Source organism: Lactuca sativa, chromosome 9 (assembly GCF_002870075.4).
Source record: "Lactuca sativa cultivar Salinas chromosome 9, Lsat_Salinas_v11, whole genome shotgun sequence".
Classification (NCBI taxonomy): Eukaryota; Viridiplantae; Streptophyta; class Magnoliopsida; order Asterales; family Asteraceae; genus Lactuca; species Lactuca sativa.
In genome coordinates, this window is record NC_056631.2 from 56,509,287 (window position 1) to 56,527,449 (window position 18,163).

An 18,163-nucleotide genomic window follows, 5' to 3' on the forward strand; every position below is an offset into this window, starting at 1 on the left:
CTTCCAAACCATTTTTTGTCCAGAGTTGGTGGTCATGAGAAATACTTTCATTGCAAGAAGTGTGGTATGCATCATTATCAATGCCTTTTACTTCTGTAATAAGATTCAATTATTCTGATGACAGAAAGTCAACGCCTCCAACGTGAAGTATACATATACTTCCAATTATTCTAATGGTTTGCAATGCCAAAAAGTTTCCTTTTCTGATTATCATCTTCTCTTTCTATTGCCATATGCTCACACGAATTTCTGCCAAATTGAAAAGATTTCTGGCTAACCTTTAGTTGTGAATGATTTTTTTGTCTTAAATCTTCCATATGCTAGAGGAATCTGCCATCTAAAATCTGCAATGGCAAATTTTTATGAATTTTTTATATTTTATTTTTCTGCCAAAGATTACTTTCGTGCCTCAAATATGCTACTTCAAATTGGAATGTCAGAAAGGAATGTAAAGTCCGTAAAACTTTTTATCTGGTTTGTGATATCTGATCTGCCAATTGTTTGCAATGCCAAATATACTAAATTTCTGAGGTTTTAATTATTTTTTCGATGAAGTTAGTGTTGGTTCAGGATTTCATTAGGTCTTCTTTCATATGTTTGTTTTGATTTGAGCTTATGTTTAGGTACTTTTAGGGTTCAGTTCAACCTGTATAATATGGTAGAAGTAGAACACAACATGAATATGAGTGAAGGATTTTGTTGTGGACAGGTTGAGTTTAGAGTTGAGATTTGAGAAAGAATTAATTAGAGTGGTGAGAAAGTAGGACAACGGCTGCTAGACCGACATGGGCACCTACAAAAAGTGGCAACGAACAAGGCGGAACACGTATATTTGGTCCTTCTCAAAAATATTTGTGTAGGGATATTGCTTCTCACACAACCGTCAAGCCCAAGTTACTCTTTTTCTATTTGATACTTTACTTTTACTTATATATCAATATTCAATAGTATCTATCTGCAACAAATCCTTAAATATTATATCTATCAATACAGAAAGGATGGTCAAGACACCTAAGATGAACTAGAAAGGAGATACGTGAAAGAGGAGTTGGTGGAGCGTGAGCACATATACTTCTCATCTAAAGACAAGGGTTATGTTGGTAAAATCACATCACATCACATGACTCATATCTTCATTTGTAATCTATAATAATTATTAATTATTATTAGTGTTGGAATGGCTATTCATTAGTTGACTTGCGTGTATCAATGTGGTTGCAGAGGATAGAGACCGTAGAAAAAGTGGTCATCACCTACTAGAAGGTTCATATTGCATGTTTTCATTGCTTTTCTAACCAATATGAATAGTATTACAGTGCTCATATCTTATAATTTTGTCTAGGGTAACATGCAATCAAAATATTGACACTTATATGTAGTGTGTATTTAAATAGTGATTTGTATGATATTGTAGGACCTAGATGCATTCTTTGCAGCTATTGTTGTGAGTATTGCCACTCTTCGGTTGTTTTTATCACATAGTTGACAAGGAGCTGTTGTATCTATTCAAACTAGGCTTAGAGAAATGGTTGCAAGAGATGAGTTCAGAAGAAGAAGAAGATAAAAGGATGCAACTATAGTTCAAGTACTATGGATGAATTATATTTGAAAAGTATTTAAGAAAATGATTAGAAACAAGGGTGAATTTGTAAAGATTAGTTAGTTACTTGCTGGTAGATCTTGAATATGAAAAGGGTCAATGGATTGTATTTTTTGTATCTAATTCGTTTGTAAATTTTTGTTACAACTTCTATTGATTTCTTTTATCTTTCCATGGAGCAATTATTTGTATGACATTAAATTTTATTCAATGGATTGTATTTTTTGTATGTGATATTTTATTTTATATTATGAGACATTAAATACAAATTTAATTTGAAAATTAGTAAATCTATAAATAATATTTTTTTAAACATTTAAAATTACGATACGCAAAAATGTGTGTCATCTTCATTTATGACATGGCCTTTCTTGATAGTGTCTTCCTTGACACACAATGTGTGTCGTAAATGTGTGTCGTAACTGCGCGTCGCAAATAGACGACGCACAAAAATGTGTCGTCTTTCGTTATGACAGGGCCTTCCTTGACACGCATTTGCACGTCATCTGAGCGTTTTACGACACGCATTGCGCGTCGTAAAAGGTTGTTTTTCTAGTAGTGGGTCCAACTTTATAATTTTAGGGTTTTACAAGTATATAAGCATCATACCTCAAGGATTATAGCACCCTTTTCAACCTCCAGCCTTCTATCATGAAACCATATCCTCCCTTTGAGAGTTTTGGTTGATTTTGGTGCTCTTGGTACACCTTGAAGGAGACGAAGAGGGTTTTTGGAGTAAAGATCAAGAAAGCCACTCTACCCCACACTTGGAATCATTCTTTGGACCATTTGTAAGACTTAAAGCTTCTACCCTTATGATTAATGCCTTGTAGATCTAGCTTTCTTTGTATATTTTTAAGGGTTTTAGTATACCACAACATCCTATGGTGTGCATACAACCTAAATGCTTTGGATCTATGTTTTCTCTAATTATAGATGCAATATTGTTTGTAAAACATTAGTCTACAACTACCATACAAAATGATATAAACACATAAAATTGAGTTATGAAGTTACCTCTTGGTTGTTGCTTGTAGAACTTGTTGTGTTTGGCCTTAAGAACTTAGTGCCCCAAGTGTTGCACCTCAAATGGAATCACAACACACCTTTGGAAAAAGGATGACTTTTGAGAGAATATTCTTACACTCAAATCTGCTCATGAACTCTTAGAACATCTAGTGAACGATTTTTGATGCTAAGGGGCTTCTTATATAGTATGGCAAGATTAGGGTTAGCACCATGTAAACCCTAATTCCCATGACTCTTCATATTACCTAGGATCCATTGGTTAAACCTCCATGGACTATCCAAGGACTACCATATTGGTTTAACCCATCCTAAATAACAATTGGCCCACACTATAAGAATCATTGATTTACCAAATTAATCCCCATATCTTTAACTAGTCTCTTTTGATCACAAAATTAATTCCAAATTAATTCTTGATCAATACTAATTAAATCATATGATTTCATATTAATATATTAGAACATATAATATATTAACAAATCATAAATACCCTCTTCTTAAAAGTCCATCCTATCAAATTGTCCTGGTGATATGCAACCCAAATGGACCATGCTACTCTCGGGTCAAGTACATACCAATTGTAATTATGAGCTTAGACACCTAATCCAATATATTTTACTCCATACGACGTGTTTTAGGTGATATTCTTTCCTTTAGAACTAGCTTGGGTAAAGGACATGCATGGGTCATGCATGTCCATAAAGTTAACATTTTTATGAGCATTTAGTGTCCTTAAATCTTTCTAAAAAGTTACAGTTGAGGGATTAATTGATTAAGGACTCAATCCATTAAAATTTTTCTCATCTGGTAGTCACGACATGGCATGGAGAATCCCACGACGTGGCGATGGAGGACTCCTCGACTATTTTGACCAGACGTGTCCACGACGTGGCCAATGGGGGTCCATGTAGTGGTCACTGCTGATTGAGTTCACTGAGACTGAATTGGCTGAGTTGGAGCATGATTGAGTTTCGGATCGGGTTGAGTGCGTTCGACGTGACTACGGGTTGGTCATAATGTGATGGTTAGTTGTAGGTGATGTTGACTGTTGAATTTGACCTTGATCTTTAACATTTGGCATGGGTTGACTTTTTGTCAAATTTCTAGTTTTAAAAGGTAGACTTAAGGTTTACCTTATGTGGTTTTAGTAGGAAGTGTTTAGAACCCGTTAATTGGTTGTGAGAGATGTTAGCTATTAATTATGTCGACAAGGTGAGTCTTATCACTATACTATGTAGGATTCTAGTTGTCTTTCTGATACCTGCATGTAAGTCCAGGCGGCAGCCCCTGGGATATGTATAAAAGACTAGGTGGTGGCGCCTGGAAATTCTATGCAAGACTAGTGTCTGGCCCCGACAATTATATGTAGGATGCTAGTTGTATTTGTGATGCTTGAATGGAAGATCAGGAGGTGGATCTTGGCACTTGTACGTAAGACCAAGATTTGGCTCCTAGTATAACAAGAAAATAAAATGGTTGGCTTATGGTTGATAGTGACATTAAGACTATGGGTCACCTATATCATTTCACAACCTGTGTATGGCATGTGGTATTTTTGAGAACTCACTAAGCTTTTTGCTTACGGTTTTGTGGTTTAAACATTTTATAATGCCCCATTCCTGGTACGCAATTAAATTATTAAAGTATTATTTTTGATCTACTCGAAAAGTTGGTAGCCCTAACTCGTCGAGTAGATGCCAGAAAGGACGCGAGGTTTAAAGGGTCTACTCGGCGAGTCCAAGCATGGACTCGACGAGTAGGTATGTCATGAGGAAACCCTGTTTTTGGGGTTTTCACCCTATTTAAGCCACGTAATTCCCCTTTGGGCCTCCCTTACCAGCCTCCCTGTCCTCCAGAAACCCTAATTCGATTGAGAGCTTCTCTTTTGAGATTTTGAGTGTGTTTTGTGTTATAGAATATAGTTGGACGAGCTTGGAGCTATCAAGCTTGTGGAAGAGGATCAAGATCCAGGATTACATTCATCTTTGGCAGCCTTCTCAGGTAAAAAGATCTTAGTTTGATAACCCACAACTTAGATCTCCTTTAATGTTGATTTGTGGGTCTTTTTGACCATATTGAGTAGGATAAGTTGCTTCTCATGGGTTGTATGACAAGCAAATCCCTCTTTCCCGTGATATTTAGCCTCTAGAGTCTTAAAAGGAGTCTTGAACCCGTTTCCATCCAAGCCACGGTCATGTTCATGGAAGTAGGTTGTTATAACTTAAGTTTGGGTCCATTTGAGGCGTGCAAAGCCATCAAGTCTCCATCTTTATAGAAATGGACCATGGAAACGACCTAGATCTGTATTTTGGAGCTGTAGAAGGGTGGAATCAGTTAACTAGGTTATATTTGCAAGGGACTCGACGAGTTCATAAGGGGACTCAACGAGTCCGATGAAGAAACCTCCATGATCTTCATAGGACTCGGCGAGTTAGATGATCTTGTCCCTTTTTTGATTATGCCAGGGCCCGGCGAGTCTGAGGATGACTTAATGAGTCAGTTTGACCAATCGTGATGACAAGTAGCTTGGGAACTCGGCGAGTCATGGGGTGACTCGGCGAGCCGAATCGCGATTCCAGGGTTCTGAGTTCTAGAACTCGACAAGTCACAAGGCTGACTCAGCAAGTTTGGTCAACTTGGAAAGTTGACCTTAACCAGAATGTTGACTTTGACTAGGGGTAAAATGGTCATTTTACCCTAAGAATAGTTATCTATTTTTGACTAAGTGTCATTATGGAAATTATAGCTGGAGAGTCGCTAGAGCAGCAGACATCGATTCCTCACCCAGATTTTAAGCAGTCAGTCATTCAAGGTGAGTTTCCTTTCAGTAGGGACGGGTCAAAGGCACCAAGGTCGGCCCGTCTATATGATATGTTAGTAGCTGAGTGTGGGTAGGGCCCAAATCTCACAACAGTCTAGTATAGGCGGGGTCAGATTCTCTTAGTATTACTTGAGCATAGATAGGTAATTACTTGGTAGATATAGTTGTTGTATGTGTGATACTTGTATACATGCTAGTAGAAGAGTATGGGTGGGGCCCGAATCTCCTAGACAGTGGAGTGTTGGCGGGGCCCGAATCTCCTAGACATCAGAGTGTGGGTCGGGCCCAAATCTCGTAGTCAACGGAGTGTGGGTGGGACCCGAATCTCCATGAGAGTGGACGGGGCCTGTGTCTCCTAGTTGTATGACATTTGTATAATATGTGGTAGTTTCGGGAGACTCACTAAGCTTCGTGCTTATAGTTTCAGTTTTGGTTTCAGGTACTTCCAGTAGCAAGGGGAAGGGCTCGGGGTGATCGCATGGCACACACCATAGTATTCAGCCTTGGGATTGTTTTGATATTCTGATATTTTATCATATGTTTTGTCACAGTATTTGATACGACGTTTTGAGATACAAGATGTATGGTTTTTTTTTATGATTATGGGTAATTTATGGTTTTATAATAATTTTCAAATCGAAATTTTTGGACTGTGTTTTTGGGATGTTTCACATTTTCAGCTACTTCTAGTTCTAAAGGGAAGGGCATGGCTTGTTTGCACAACATCCCCTGATGGCTTTATGCACTAGTTGTTATTATTGTACTCTGAAGCTTTAAAGATACCTTTTACTCTGATTGGTTTTAGAGCAAATGGTTGTATAGATTTGATGTCTTAAAAACGAAAAGTTTTTGGTATTTTTGGGACGTTACAAGTTGGTATCAGAACCTTGGTTTTAGGGATTCTGGCACACTCTTGGCCGTGTTTGAACTCAAACTAAGGAATTGATAATCTTTATGAATGAAAATTAATTTTTAAAAAGGTTTTTTTACGAAGAAAGGGGTGCGATGCATGCAATCAGCCATGCTCAAGTAAGTGATTCCCAATATATTCATGCATATTGATATGTTATATGTGTTATAGAATGTTTTGCATGCTAGAAATTTGCATAAGGATATGTTTACAGCTGCATGATAGAATTCCAATTAAGAGAGATACCTATTAGGAAAGGTGCCTTTTAATGTTTTGTGGCCTATAGAGTTTTACTACTCGGATGTTGCTTGCTTTGTGCTTTGTAGAACTCATATTTTAGTAAGTTAACTATTAAATGAATACATTAAGTTACATGTTGCAGAGGTTAAATAGTTTTAATGGCTGATTTGGCCCTATTGCGCAGCTCTTGTTTGAGTTCAACTGTTGTAGGGTTAAGTCTTTTTTTCGAAAAATTATTTAAGTTTTCTTGCATGCAATTGTATTCATGCAGTAGTTAGCTGACATTAGTAGGAATTTTTCAGCAACTGATGGCAGGGTGAGGTAGGGATCCTAGGAGAGCCTAGGAAGTGCTATAGTGTGAATGGTGGGTTTTAGGAGTATTATTTTTATTAGTTGACTTATAGGTTTCAGGATGATTCTCGAGAAAAGTATGGATAGGTGTGGAAGGTAGTATTGGGCCCATACTACTGAAAGCACAAGATCCATACTCGAATCAAGGAACGTGACAAAGATTATGAGAAGCTTGTTGAATGCAAAATTCTTCAGGTATGTTTTGATCATTTGTATGGTTGTTTTTCAGTATGGTGATGAGCACTCATGGAGGAGGTTCTGGTTTTCGTTTAGGCTCAGTCTCTGGTGTTGAGCCGATTATGAGATGATACATGAGTTTGTTATGTCTAAGATCACTCGCGGTATTTTTGAGGCAAATCCTATGATGTGTGGTACCATTAAGGAGTGCATCATGTAGCTACTGGATGATCGACTTGGGGTTTTTCATGAAAAGATTTTGGCCACTCATCTAGGATCACCGACTCTCTCTTTTAAGGAGTTCAAGGCTTGTGGAGCTTCAGACTTCTTCAGGAAGAAGGACCCTACTGCCAGTAGACAGCGGATTGCTGACATGGAGAATGCTCATCAAACTAGTTTTCACCCTGAGGGATAGAAGGTGGGATGTTCATCCTACCTTCTGAGGGCTGGAGCGCGTGATTCGTGGGAGGAGGTGGGTTATTCTTTGGAATTTGAGGCTGTGGCGGCCATGTCTTGGGCTGATTTTGTGTCGAGCTTCAGGGTGGAGTTTATACCTGCCATTGAGGTGTAGTAGTTCGCGAGGGAGTTTCACGAACTTCTCCAAATGATGGAGAATGTGGTAGAGATCACCCCCAAGTTCAGGGAGAGGGATTTTTTTGGTCTCGTAGTATGCTACAGATGAGGAGATGAAGAAGACAAGGTACCAAGATATGCTACATGATGATATTTGGGAGTTTGTGAGCTTGTCGAGTTGCAAGACCTTAGAGGATATGATTGCCAGAGACCAGGAGCGAGAGATTGAGTTAGAGCTTTGTACGAAGCAGAATCTAGCTTAGGTTCAGACATCAGGAGGCTTAGTAAAGAAACCTAAGACTTTCGATTCACGAGCTAGGGTCTAGCAGAACTAGAGCCATTACGGTAATTACAGGAAACCACACATTGAGATGTGTCGATCTAGAGGTATGAGTTGCTACAAGTGCAGTGAGATTGGTTATGTCAGCAAGGATTTTCCTAGGGATTAAGTTTGATTTGTTTTCACTACAAACAGGTGGCCCATTAGAAGGCCGACTGCCTTAGACTGACGTGTGGAACGGTGATGGAACCTACTCCAACTACATTGAGGATCACTAAAGGTCGTGAAGGTGGGGAGGAGGCTCTAGTGGTGATGATCTGAGCATTTTAGTTGCAGTCCGAGGATGCCCGAGTACCTGTCAGATGTTGTTGCCGGTACGTACCATATTTAATTCCTTTTTTGCTTTTATTATTTATGTATATGATTATGTTATTATGTGTGTGAGACGTAATGTTCGAGGAGTTTAAATCTGCACTTAAGGTTCATGTTTTCCTTTATGATTGTCTGGTTATTATCATTTGAGAGATTATCATGTGCCATTCTGCATACCGTGTAATGCCTGAGTTGCCAGGTATCTTCTTTTGTTTCTTTTAGAAAAATACTAATATATGGGGAAAGGATCGTACGCTAGGCATACATAGTGTACACACAGTGTACACAAGTGAGGCATGAATCGGGGGAAGTCCTTGCGTATGTTGGGCATACCTATGAGTATGTTGGGCTTAGTCAGGCTAGAAGCAAACCCTAAATTTTAGGGTTTGCACCCTATTTAAAGACCGTATGTCCCTCCTAACCCTCATTCACTTAGACTCCATCCCCCTTAGAGTGTTAGAACCGAACCCTAGACCTCTTTCATGCATTTTGAGCTTACCTTGTGCATTTTTGGTGTTATTTTGTGGTATTAAAGAAGGCGTTTGGAGAAGAAGCAAGGACGTGAAGAGGGATTGTAGATCCAAAAGTTTGGCATCATTTCTGACCAATTTGAGGTATAAATCTTTAACCTTGACCATTGCATGCTTAGATCTAATTTTGGGTTTTTTATATTGTATGTTGGTACATAGTTGAGGTTCCTTCAGTTTTAGAAGTTTCAGTCCATATAAGCTGTCCTTTTAGGCTCTAGGAGGTATTTGGAGCCACAAAAATCGAACCTTGATGGTTTAGACTCAACCATGCAAGTGCTAGATAGCAACTAAGTGAGCTTATAGACTTAATATGTGTCTTAATCCCCATCCATGCATGCAAAAGCATAAAGATTATAACTTGATGGTTTGGGACGTTTTTAGGGGCCTGGATCTATGTTTTAGATGTTAGGACTTAATGGATTAAGTCACAAGAAAGCTCTTAGGATGGCTGGCCAGTATGCTGGCCATATTAGGTCAACCTCCCATATCAGGTCAAGGATAGCGTACGCCAGACGTACATGCTGAGTAGGCCCTGTGTATGCATACAATAGATAAAAAGTGGTTTTTGCTCTATAGGGTATTGGGCTTGGAGTTGTTGGGCCTCAAGCCCACCTGTGGACTAAGGCCTCTGGACCTAGGCCTAAGATTTATGGTATTGGGCCTTAAATCTTAGTTATTTGGACATGGACATTTTATTTGTAAAGATGGGCCTTGGGAGGAAGAGGCCCAATAGAGTAAAGATTAGGGAACCTTTGCCTTACGATATGAATCAGGGTTTGAACCTTGGGGTCAGGTTTAGATCTAATGACTAATTAGGAAGTTTGTTGTGCTATAGGGAGAGGAGTCCCGATTCATCCACAGAGTACAATTTGATATTCACAATTGAGGTGAGTCTCCCTTCGTGAATGTTACGGGTCGAAGGTACCAAGGCCGACCCTTTATTTATTGCATAGTATGATGGTTGTCTCTGTGATATTTATCATTGTTCACTTATTTCTTGATGATCATGTGATTTATGTATGTTATTATGTGGTAGTGGTAGGGATGAAATAGACCCCATAACTATTGAGTATTTGAGATATTGAAGCTGATTTAGCATGTTTGGTTATTTAGGGAAGCCTTTTTAGGGTTAATCGTTTTGTTTTTTCTTGTGGTGCCTTTACAGTAGAGATTCTCCAACGAGCTCTTCTAACGTATTGATTTTATATTTTTGGTAAATATTTTATGTTCCCTATAAACAATAATTAGGTTAGCTTTTGATTTAAGCTTTTTCTAGATTAGGGTTGTCTTTGTACGTTCAGATTAAAATCATTATACACAAAAAAATTTGATAGATTACTTGCATATGATGGTGATTGGTTCTTGATTGTTCTTGATATTCTGCATTCATCATCTCAAATTTATTCTCAACAAGTGGTGTTAGAGCGGGTTCTTGTAGATCTCAGTGATTATTGCAAGAATCAATATTGTTTATAGAGATATTTTATCATGAATCTCACCTTGTTCTTCAAGTTTTGTAAGTTTTATGAAAAGAAAAAGTGAAATACCTTGTTTTATTGCAAAATCTTATTCAGATCTGTTAACTTCTACTCTTTTTTTCATCTAATTTGTTCGTGAATCGTGTTTTGGAAGAGAAAAAGAAGAAGAATTTCATGTTTATTCACATATTTGTGTTCAGATCTACTTTATCTCTCTAAAAATCATCTCATACCTATTTTCTCTCTCTAGAAATCTTATCAGATCTATTTTCTGTCTCTTCAAATTCAGCTTCTTGTTGAAGATCCAATGGATCGATTATTCTTTGAATCCATTTTAGAACTTGGATTAAAGGTTACTAAACCAATTTATGGTGTCAACAATGTGACTATGTTTCATATTCTTGGTGAATATACGTTGAGGGATGTTACTGAGTTATATAATCTTTTTGTTGATCGGAAAATATCTAAATACTTATGTGTTGATATGGGTGAGTTACAAAAGGATGAGAGAATAGTAGAACAATTTTGTATTATCCATAGACATTAAGATCGAGAAAATGAACAACAAATTTTGGAGATGAAAAGACTTGAAAAGAAAAAGGAAGATATTCTTGATGTTTTAGGTGTTCTTGGTGGAGTTCATAATGTTCTTCATGTTTCTGAAGAAAAAGTGACACCAGATGTTCTTGTTGAGGGGAGTCAAAAGTTTCAAGTTTTTCAGAAGTATCACCATCTACATCTAGTTGTTATGAAAATAACTCTCAAAGAAATTCTTCTGAAATCATGAAAGAAAAGAAGTTTTGTTTAATTGGAACCCAAACAGATGATTTTTGCTATTTTGATGATGTTTTTGAAGGATTGGTTACTTACAGAAAGCTAATTATTCAAGATGTTCAAATTTACCAAACTCCTAAGGATTGTGTTCAAAAGTCTTCAATTGTCCAGATTCAGAAAGGTAAAGAGGTTTTTCAGATCCGAAATTTGTTTTTGAAGCCTAGACATCAGAAAAGAAAGAAGAAGAATAAGAACAAGAGTAAAATAAAAAAGGTTTTGATGCCTAAGGTACAAGTACCTAATGCATGTGAAAAGGTTCAGAAAGCTTAAGTCAAGAATGTTCAAGGAAACTTTTAATTATTCTTCAGATAAATATGTTTGAAGTTGGAGAAAAGAGAAAAGAGTACTTGGTTGGCTTAATGAAATTTATGAAAAAATTTTGTTTTCCAACTAAAAGGCGGGTATTATTTTCAGAAGATGATCGATTCTCTTCAAATAAATGGGTGTGCAAGAAACCAACTTCAAGCTTGAATCTTAAATGGGTACCAAAAGTTTCATAAAAGTTTTGTCTAAAAAAAATCAAAAAAAGGAACAAAATTTGGTGAAAGCTGACGAATTTTAAGTCAAAATGATGAAATCTTGTTGAAGGAATCAATTTTTATTGATTTTTAATTGTTGGAAATGATAAAAGGCTGAAAAAGTTGAAAAAGTGGGTGAAAATGTCATTTTCTGCAAAAGGAGGGCTGAAATCTGACATTATAGCAAAAAGTTAGGTGAAACTGTCAGTGACTGCAACCAGAGGGTCAGATTCGGAATAATACACAAAATTGGTTAGTTTCCGAGTTAAGGCATAATCTATCATTTCTTTAAAATGTGGTGAATGTTTTCGGAGGTTTGGTCAATTGCTTAAATTAGTTCTAGTGAAACGACGTTGAAGAACCAAAATCAGATTCGTAGCTTCAACTCTCTCAATCGAAAATCAACATTTGGAACTTAGTGGCACAATCAGATTCGGAAGTCACAGTCTCGGAAGTGACGGACAAAATCACAACCCAAAATCAAGACTCGGAATCCGAGACTCATATTCAAAATCAATCTCCGTATCGCTCCGAACGCTTGGAGTCGTTCGGAGATCTGCGTTCGGAGTTCTAGGCTCGTTTGCAATCCTTGGTCTCGGAATTGGAATTTCTAAATCGGAATTTTAAACCTTCAATTGGAGTCATTCCGAACTCTGAAGATGTGTTCGTATACGAAAACAGAAATTGAATTTCATCTATTTACCTTCGGAATTAGCATTGAATGTCACGAACTCGGAAATCATTCACCGGGATCGGAGTTCTGGAATCGGATTTTGGAATCTGTATTTGAAATCCGAAATTGCTCTCGTCCAAATCTTTCCTCGCATCTGAATCGGAAAAGTCATTCTCAAAATCGAACTAGCAAGTGAATGAAGTTATTAATAAACACCAATCGGAATTATTTGATGACTCGTAATTGAAGAATCGATCGAAGCAATTTGATTCGTAACTGGTTGGACTTTTTAAAGTCAAACAACGTGTTCATACTCCGATCCAGTGGAGAAGATGAAATTTTTTCAAATTCAGTCCTCTGACTTTTATACCTTTATAGTTTGTACCCCAGCTCTCAAAATTCTTTACAATTTTGGTTTTTATCATTTTTATCTCTTTCTTACCAAAACATTTTCACTTCTTATCTTTTTCATTGTTCTTTATCTTTTCAAACTCTTCTAAATAATAACTTCTTATTCTATTCTTTTTGTCTAATATTTTAAAACCGAAAAATACAAATTAATTTTTGTTATTTTTCCGGTTTTAGTTTTTGAGAATCGTGTCTATTCGAAAAGGATCTATTTCATCAAATCTGACGGGTTTTGAAGATCTATTTGACAAACTCGCTCCTTATGACAGAGCAAGTTATACGACTTACTCTATGAGATAGTGAAGATTGTTGGTGACTCTTCTTAACTTTCCGGATTCTCTCCATGGTATTTGTTGAATATTCAAAGGGGAGAGATGATTATTCAAGGGAGAGGTCGTATTTGAAAGATACTATTTGTTTCTCTCACTTTGCAGACCCCATGTATCGATGAGTCCCACAATTTAAGGGGACAAATGCCAAGAAGATCGAAAATCGTTTTGTGATTCCCTGTAGCGCCTTTACAGTAGAAGTTCTTCATAGAGCTCTTCTAAGGCATAGGTTTTATATTTTTGGTAAATATCTTATGTTCCTTATAAATAATCATTAGATTAGCTTTTAATGTAAGTTTTTTTTGCAGATTAGGGTTTTCTTTGTACGTTCATATCCAAATCAATATACACAAAACCTTTGACAGATTACTTGCATGTGATGGTGATTGATTCTTGATTGTTCTTCATATTCTGCATTCATCATCTTAAATTTATTCTAAAAAATAACCGGTTGAAATTGACCGGAGGGTAGGTCGGGCACCCATATATGCCTAGTAGGGTAGGTTGAGCACCCAAATATGTTCGACAGGGTAGGTCGAGCACCCAGATATGCTCGGCAGGGTAGGTTAGGCACCAATATATGTCTGACAGTATGTTGGTGTTGTATGTGGTATGGTGGGGGAAACTCGATAAGCTTTGTGCTTACCATTTCTGTTTGTGTTTCAGGTACTTCTAGCTCGAAGGGGAAGGGGTCGGCTTGATCGCGTCTCATCACACTATGATTTTCCATAGTAGAGATATTAGGACTTATGCTATGATAATGTTTTTCTACGAATTGTCTTGATTATATGCTATAACTATCTTGTGTTCGCATGGTTTTGAAATCAATGATGTTTTGTGTTTATGAATTTGGTAAACTTAAAAATGAAATTTTTGAATCGTATTTTTCAGTATGTTGAAAGTTGGTATTAGAGCCTTGTTTTGAGGGATTCAGACATACTCTCGGGTGTATTTGAACTAAAATTGAGGGTTTGATCGATGAAGGTCACGTCGTGGTTCATCATATAGTACTCTCTTACGAACTCACTATATGAGACAGGAAGCAACTGAAGAACCCAGTCAACAGCCAGTTCCTTACAGACAACGGATCCCAACATTCTTAACCTATCAATGTGTGACTTCATCTCTAGGACGTGTGCACACACTGACTTTCCTTCTTCATGTTCACTTGCCAAAAGGGCTTGAGTGAGTTTGAACTTTTCAAGACTTTGAACTTGTGGGTTAGGGAGAACAATAGGAGGAGGTGGAGGAAGTGAAGCATGATCTTGTGTTCCTCGATCGAATCGTGGAATATCATCTTTATGTGGAAAGCTTGTTCCACGGGATTTGGGAAGACCATAGTTGTCATACTTTGACATCTACAAAACGGGGGAAAAAATTCAAGTTAGTTGATTGATTGAGTCCTTAATAAATCACCCAAATGAGATATTAAGGCTAGGACCCAACACAATATTCCACAACATAGGAGAGGGATGCCGTAACCCAAATTGCAAAATATTTGAAGGTAAGTGAATGACGATTTACTAATTTTCCACCATGAAAAACGAAAAAGAGATTAGGTTTTAAATGTATTGAAAAACTCCTAGATCCTATGAGATTCGATGAACTTTCCTTGGCATGTTTAAATCTCGATATGCCCCTCGATTTGTGATTGGGATGCCGAGGATCACAAAACAGGGTGTGAATAACCATGAAAACTTACATGGTGCCCCCAATGTTACAGTCACCTATTCGATATGCCGGTTAACCACACACGCTCCACTAAACTATAACAAACATTAAGTCACCCTTTGCTACCTTTGCTTAGAACCATTTAGTGTGCCAGTTAACCACACACGCTCCATTAACGTCTTCGCAAGGGTACAAAGTGTAATTTCATGGAATTGCATGAAATTCACTTTTGCCTAAAGTAACTAAGATTGGAAATTTTGTATAAAACATTTAGTTACTTTATACTTCATTATACTTTTAATGGAAAGGGTTTTCCCTATCCTACCCGTTCGGCTAACGACCCTCCACCAATCAAGGAAGCGGTGGGTGAGAGTGGACACCCTTTAAACGACCATTTTATAGGCCATAACCTTATACCCCCTTATAGATCGACTTCGTGAATGAGGCCTACTAACGGTAAGACTAGCAGTTTAAGTTATACATATATAATATTAGACTTTTAATGTTATATATAGTATAAGGGTGTACTTTACACTTCTAAAATACTAGGTGGTCTAATTTAATAAATTATACTTTTAATTTAATTAAATGTAAACCATATTACTATGGATTTATCAACTCTCTTTTAATTATACACTTAATTAATTTAATAAAACCATAAGGGTGCAATTTGAACTTTTTCAAAACTTAGGGTTTTAGAATTTAACATTTAAAACATTAAAGCTTTTAATTAAAATTTAAATTCCAAAACTTGAGGGAAAGTTTTGAAACATTTCAAATCATTAGGGTTTAGAATTTAAATATTTCAAAATCAAACATTTTAATCAAAAATTTAAATTCCAAAACTCGAGGGCAAGTTTTGAAACTTTTCAAAACACACAGGATCAAATAGAAAATAATTTAAATTAAACAATTAATTTAATGATTATCTAAATTTGACTTAGTCAATATTACTTGCAAGACAATTTACCAATTTAATTCAAATAATCAGTTATTATCATATAAGGAAATTATCATTCAATCAAATGGTAATTATCTTTTGCTTGGTCAAGAATATACTCAAATATATGATAAAATTCGGATATTAATGACCCAAAGCAATTAAGGCAAGTATCCTCAAGCAAAACAGCAAGAAATCCCGAAATCAGCTCTAATTGATGCTTGAACTCGCCGAGTTCCACTATGAACTCGCCGAGTTGTGGCTACTCGCCGTGTCCACAATGGGACTCGCCGAGTTCATCAGTCAGGGGAATAAAAAACGATTTTAAGGCTTGAACAAATAAACAATGCACCAATACAATAGAAACCAATCAAGTCTCTGATACTACTGATGGGTTTAATCCATAAGAACATCCTATGTGCTCATGCAAACCCTAATGCCTAGATCTAGGTTTCTCTATTGTACATGCAATTCATCCAAGACTTTAAACCCTAGATCTAGCATGTGATAATCAATATTAACATAAGAATGGGGTTTAGATCTTACCTTGATTGTTATATAGCAATAACAATCTCAAATCCTCCTTATAATGACTTTAGAAAGCTTAGAGTCACAAGTGTCACTCCTCTAATGGCTCACAAACACCAAGAGCAAGAGAATGAAGAAGGAGAAGAGAGGAGGCACCCAAAAACGTGTAGAAACCCTAAGGAATCAGTTGGCCACATTTTTGGTGCCCTAGGGGTCATTAAATAGTGAGGCTATTAGGGTTATCTAACAAGGAAACCCTAATTTGACTGCTTAGGCTCTAAGCATCCCATGGACTCCCTCCTTAGAGGCCTTGGACGATTTCTAATGGGTTTCCCCATAGAATCCGTCCACTCCATCATCTATTGAGTCCATTAACCCAATATTCAACTATCACACAATTGACAGTTCTAGTCCCCTTTATTTAATTAATGTCTTTTAGCCATAAAATTAATTCTTCATTAATTATTGACTAATATTAATTAAACAATATGATTTCTCCTTTAATATATTATTCTCATAATATATTAATAAATCATAATTAATCCTCTCGCTCCACAATTCATCCTATAGTTGCTTTGGTGAAGGCAACTTAAAAGGACCATGCACCATCGGGTCAAGTACATACCAAAATAGTTATGGACTTAGACACTAATCCAACAGAGGGGGCACGTCATCGCTTATGCCTCGAGGTAGCTGAAGCCTCACGAGGCGAATTACCCGACACACGATTTAGAGTTGGGGGCAATGGTTTTTGCCCTTAAGATTTGATGAAACTACCTCTAGGGGGTCCGTTGTACTATTTACACGGATCACTAGAATCTGAGGTATTTGATGGATCAATCAAATCTGAACATGAAGCAGAATTAGTGGCTAAACATGGTGAAGGACTATGATTGTGAGATCCTTTACCACCCATGGAAGGCTAATGTAGTGGTCGATGCTCTTATCCGCAAGGCAGTCGTGGCTATGATCAAGGATATCTGTCTGAGGATGACAGTGGTGACTCCTCTTCTAGAGCAGATTCGGGAGGCCCAGTTGGTGGCTATGAAGGAGGAGCACCAGAAGAGTGAGTGCATCGTGGGTCAGATTTCCTCCTTCAATTATGATAGTCAAGGTTTATTGACATTTCATTGGAGAGTGTGGGTCCCATACTCAGGCAGCGTGGGCAAAATCCTAATGGAGGAGGCGCAAAAATCCAAATTATCCATCCATCCCTGGGCGACGAAGATGTATAGAGATCTTTATCCTGATTGTTGGTGGCCCTGCATGAAGCGAGATGTAGCTTGGTATGTTGAGAGGTGTTTAACCTACAAGAAGGTCAATGCCGAGCACCAGAGGACTCACGACAAGATGCAGCCATTAGACATCCCAGTGTGGAAATGGGAGGAGATTACCATGGAGTTCATCACTAAGTAGCCACAGATGGCGTGAGGAGTCAATGTGATATGGATCATTGTGGATCGATTGACCAAGAGCACCCATTTCATTCCGATCTAGGAGATTATTTCTGCCAAGAAGCTGGCATATATCTATATCAGGGAGGTTGTGGCTTGGCGTGGTGTGACACCCCCAAAATCACGGCCAGAAAAGACCGGTTTAATTTATGCTTTTAAAATGATTTCAGAGTAGTCCTTTGATTTAAAAAGAGTTGCGGAATTTGTTCCCAAAACAAATATGACAAAAATAAGATTTACCAAAGCATTTCTTAAAGAAATGTATTTTTCATTATATTACAATACTCGGGATGTCATGTTCCGATAAACAGACCAAAAGCATAAACATTTAAATACAGACCTTACAACAGTTATTTACAACAACAGGTCTATAAACCAAAAATAACTTGAAAAGTCGTCCAACTTATGCTCTGGCATCACTACCTATAATACAAAGAAAACTGAGTG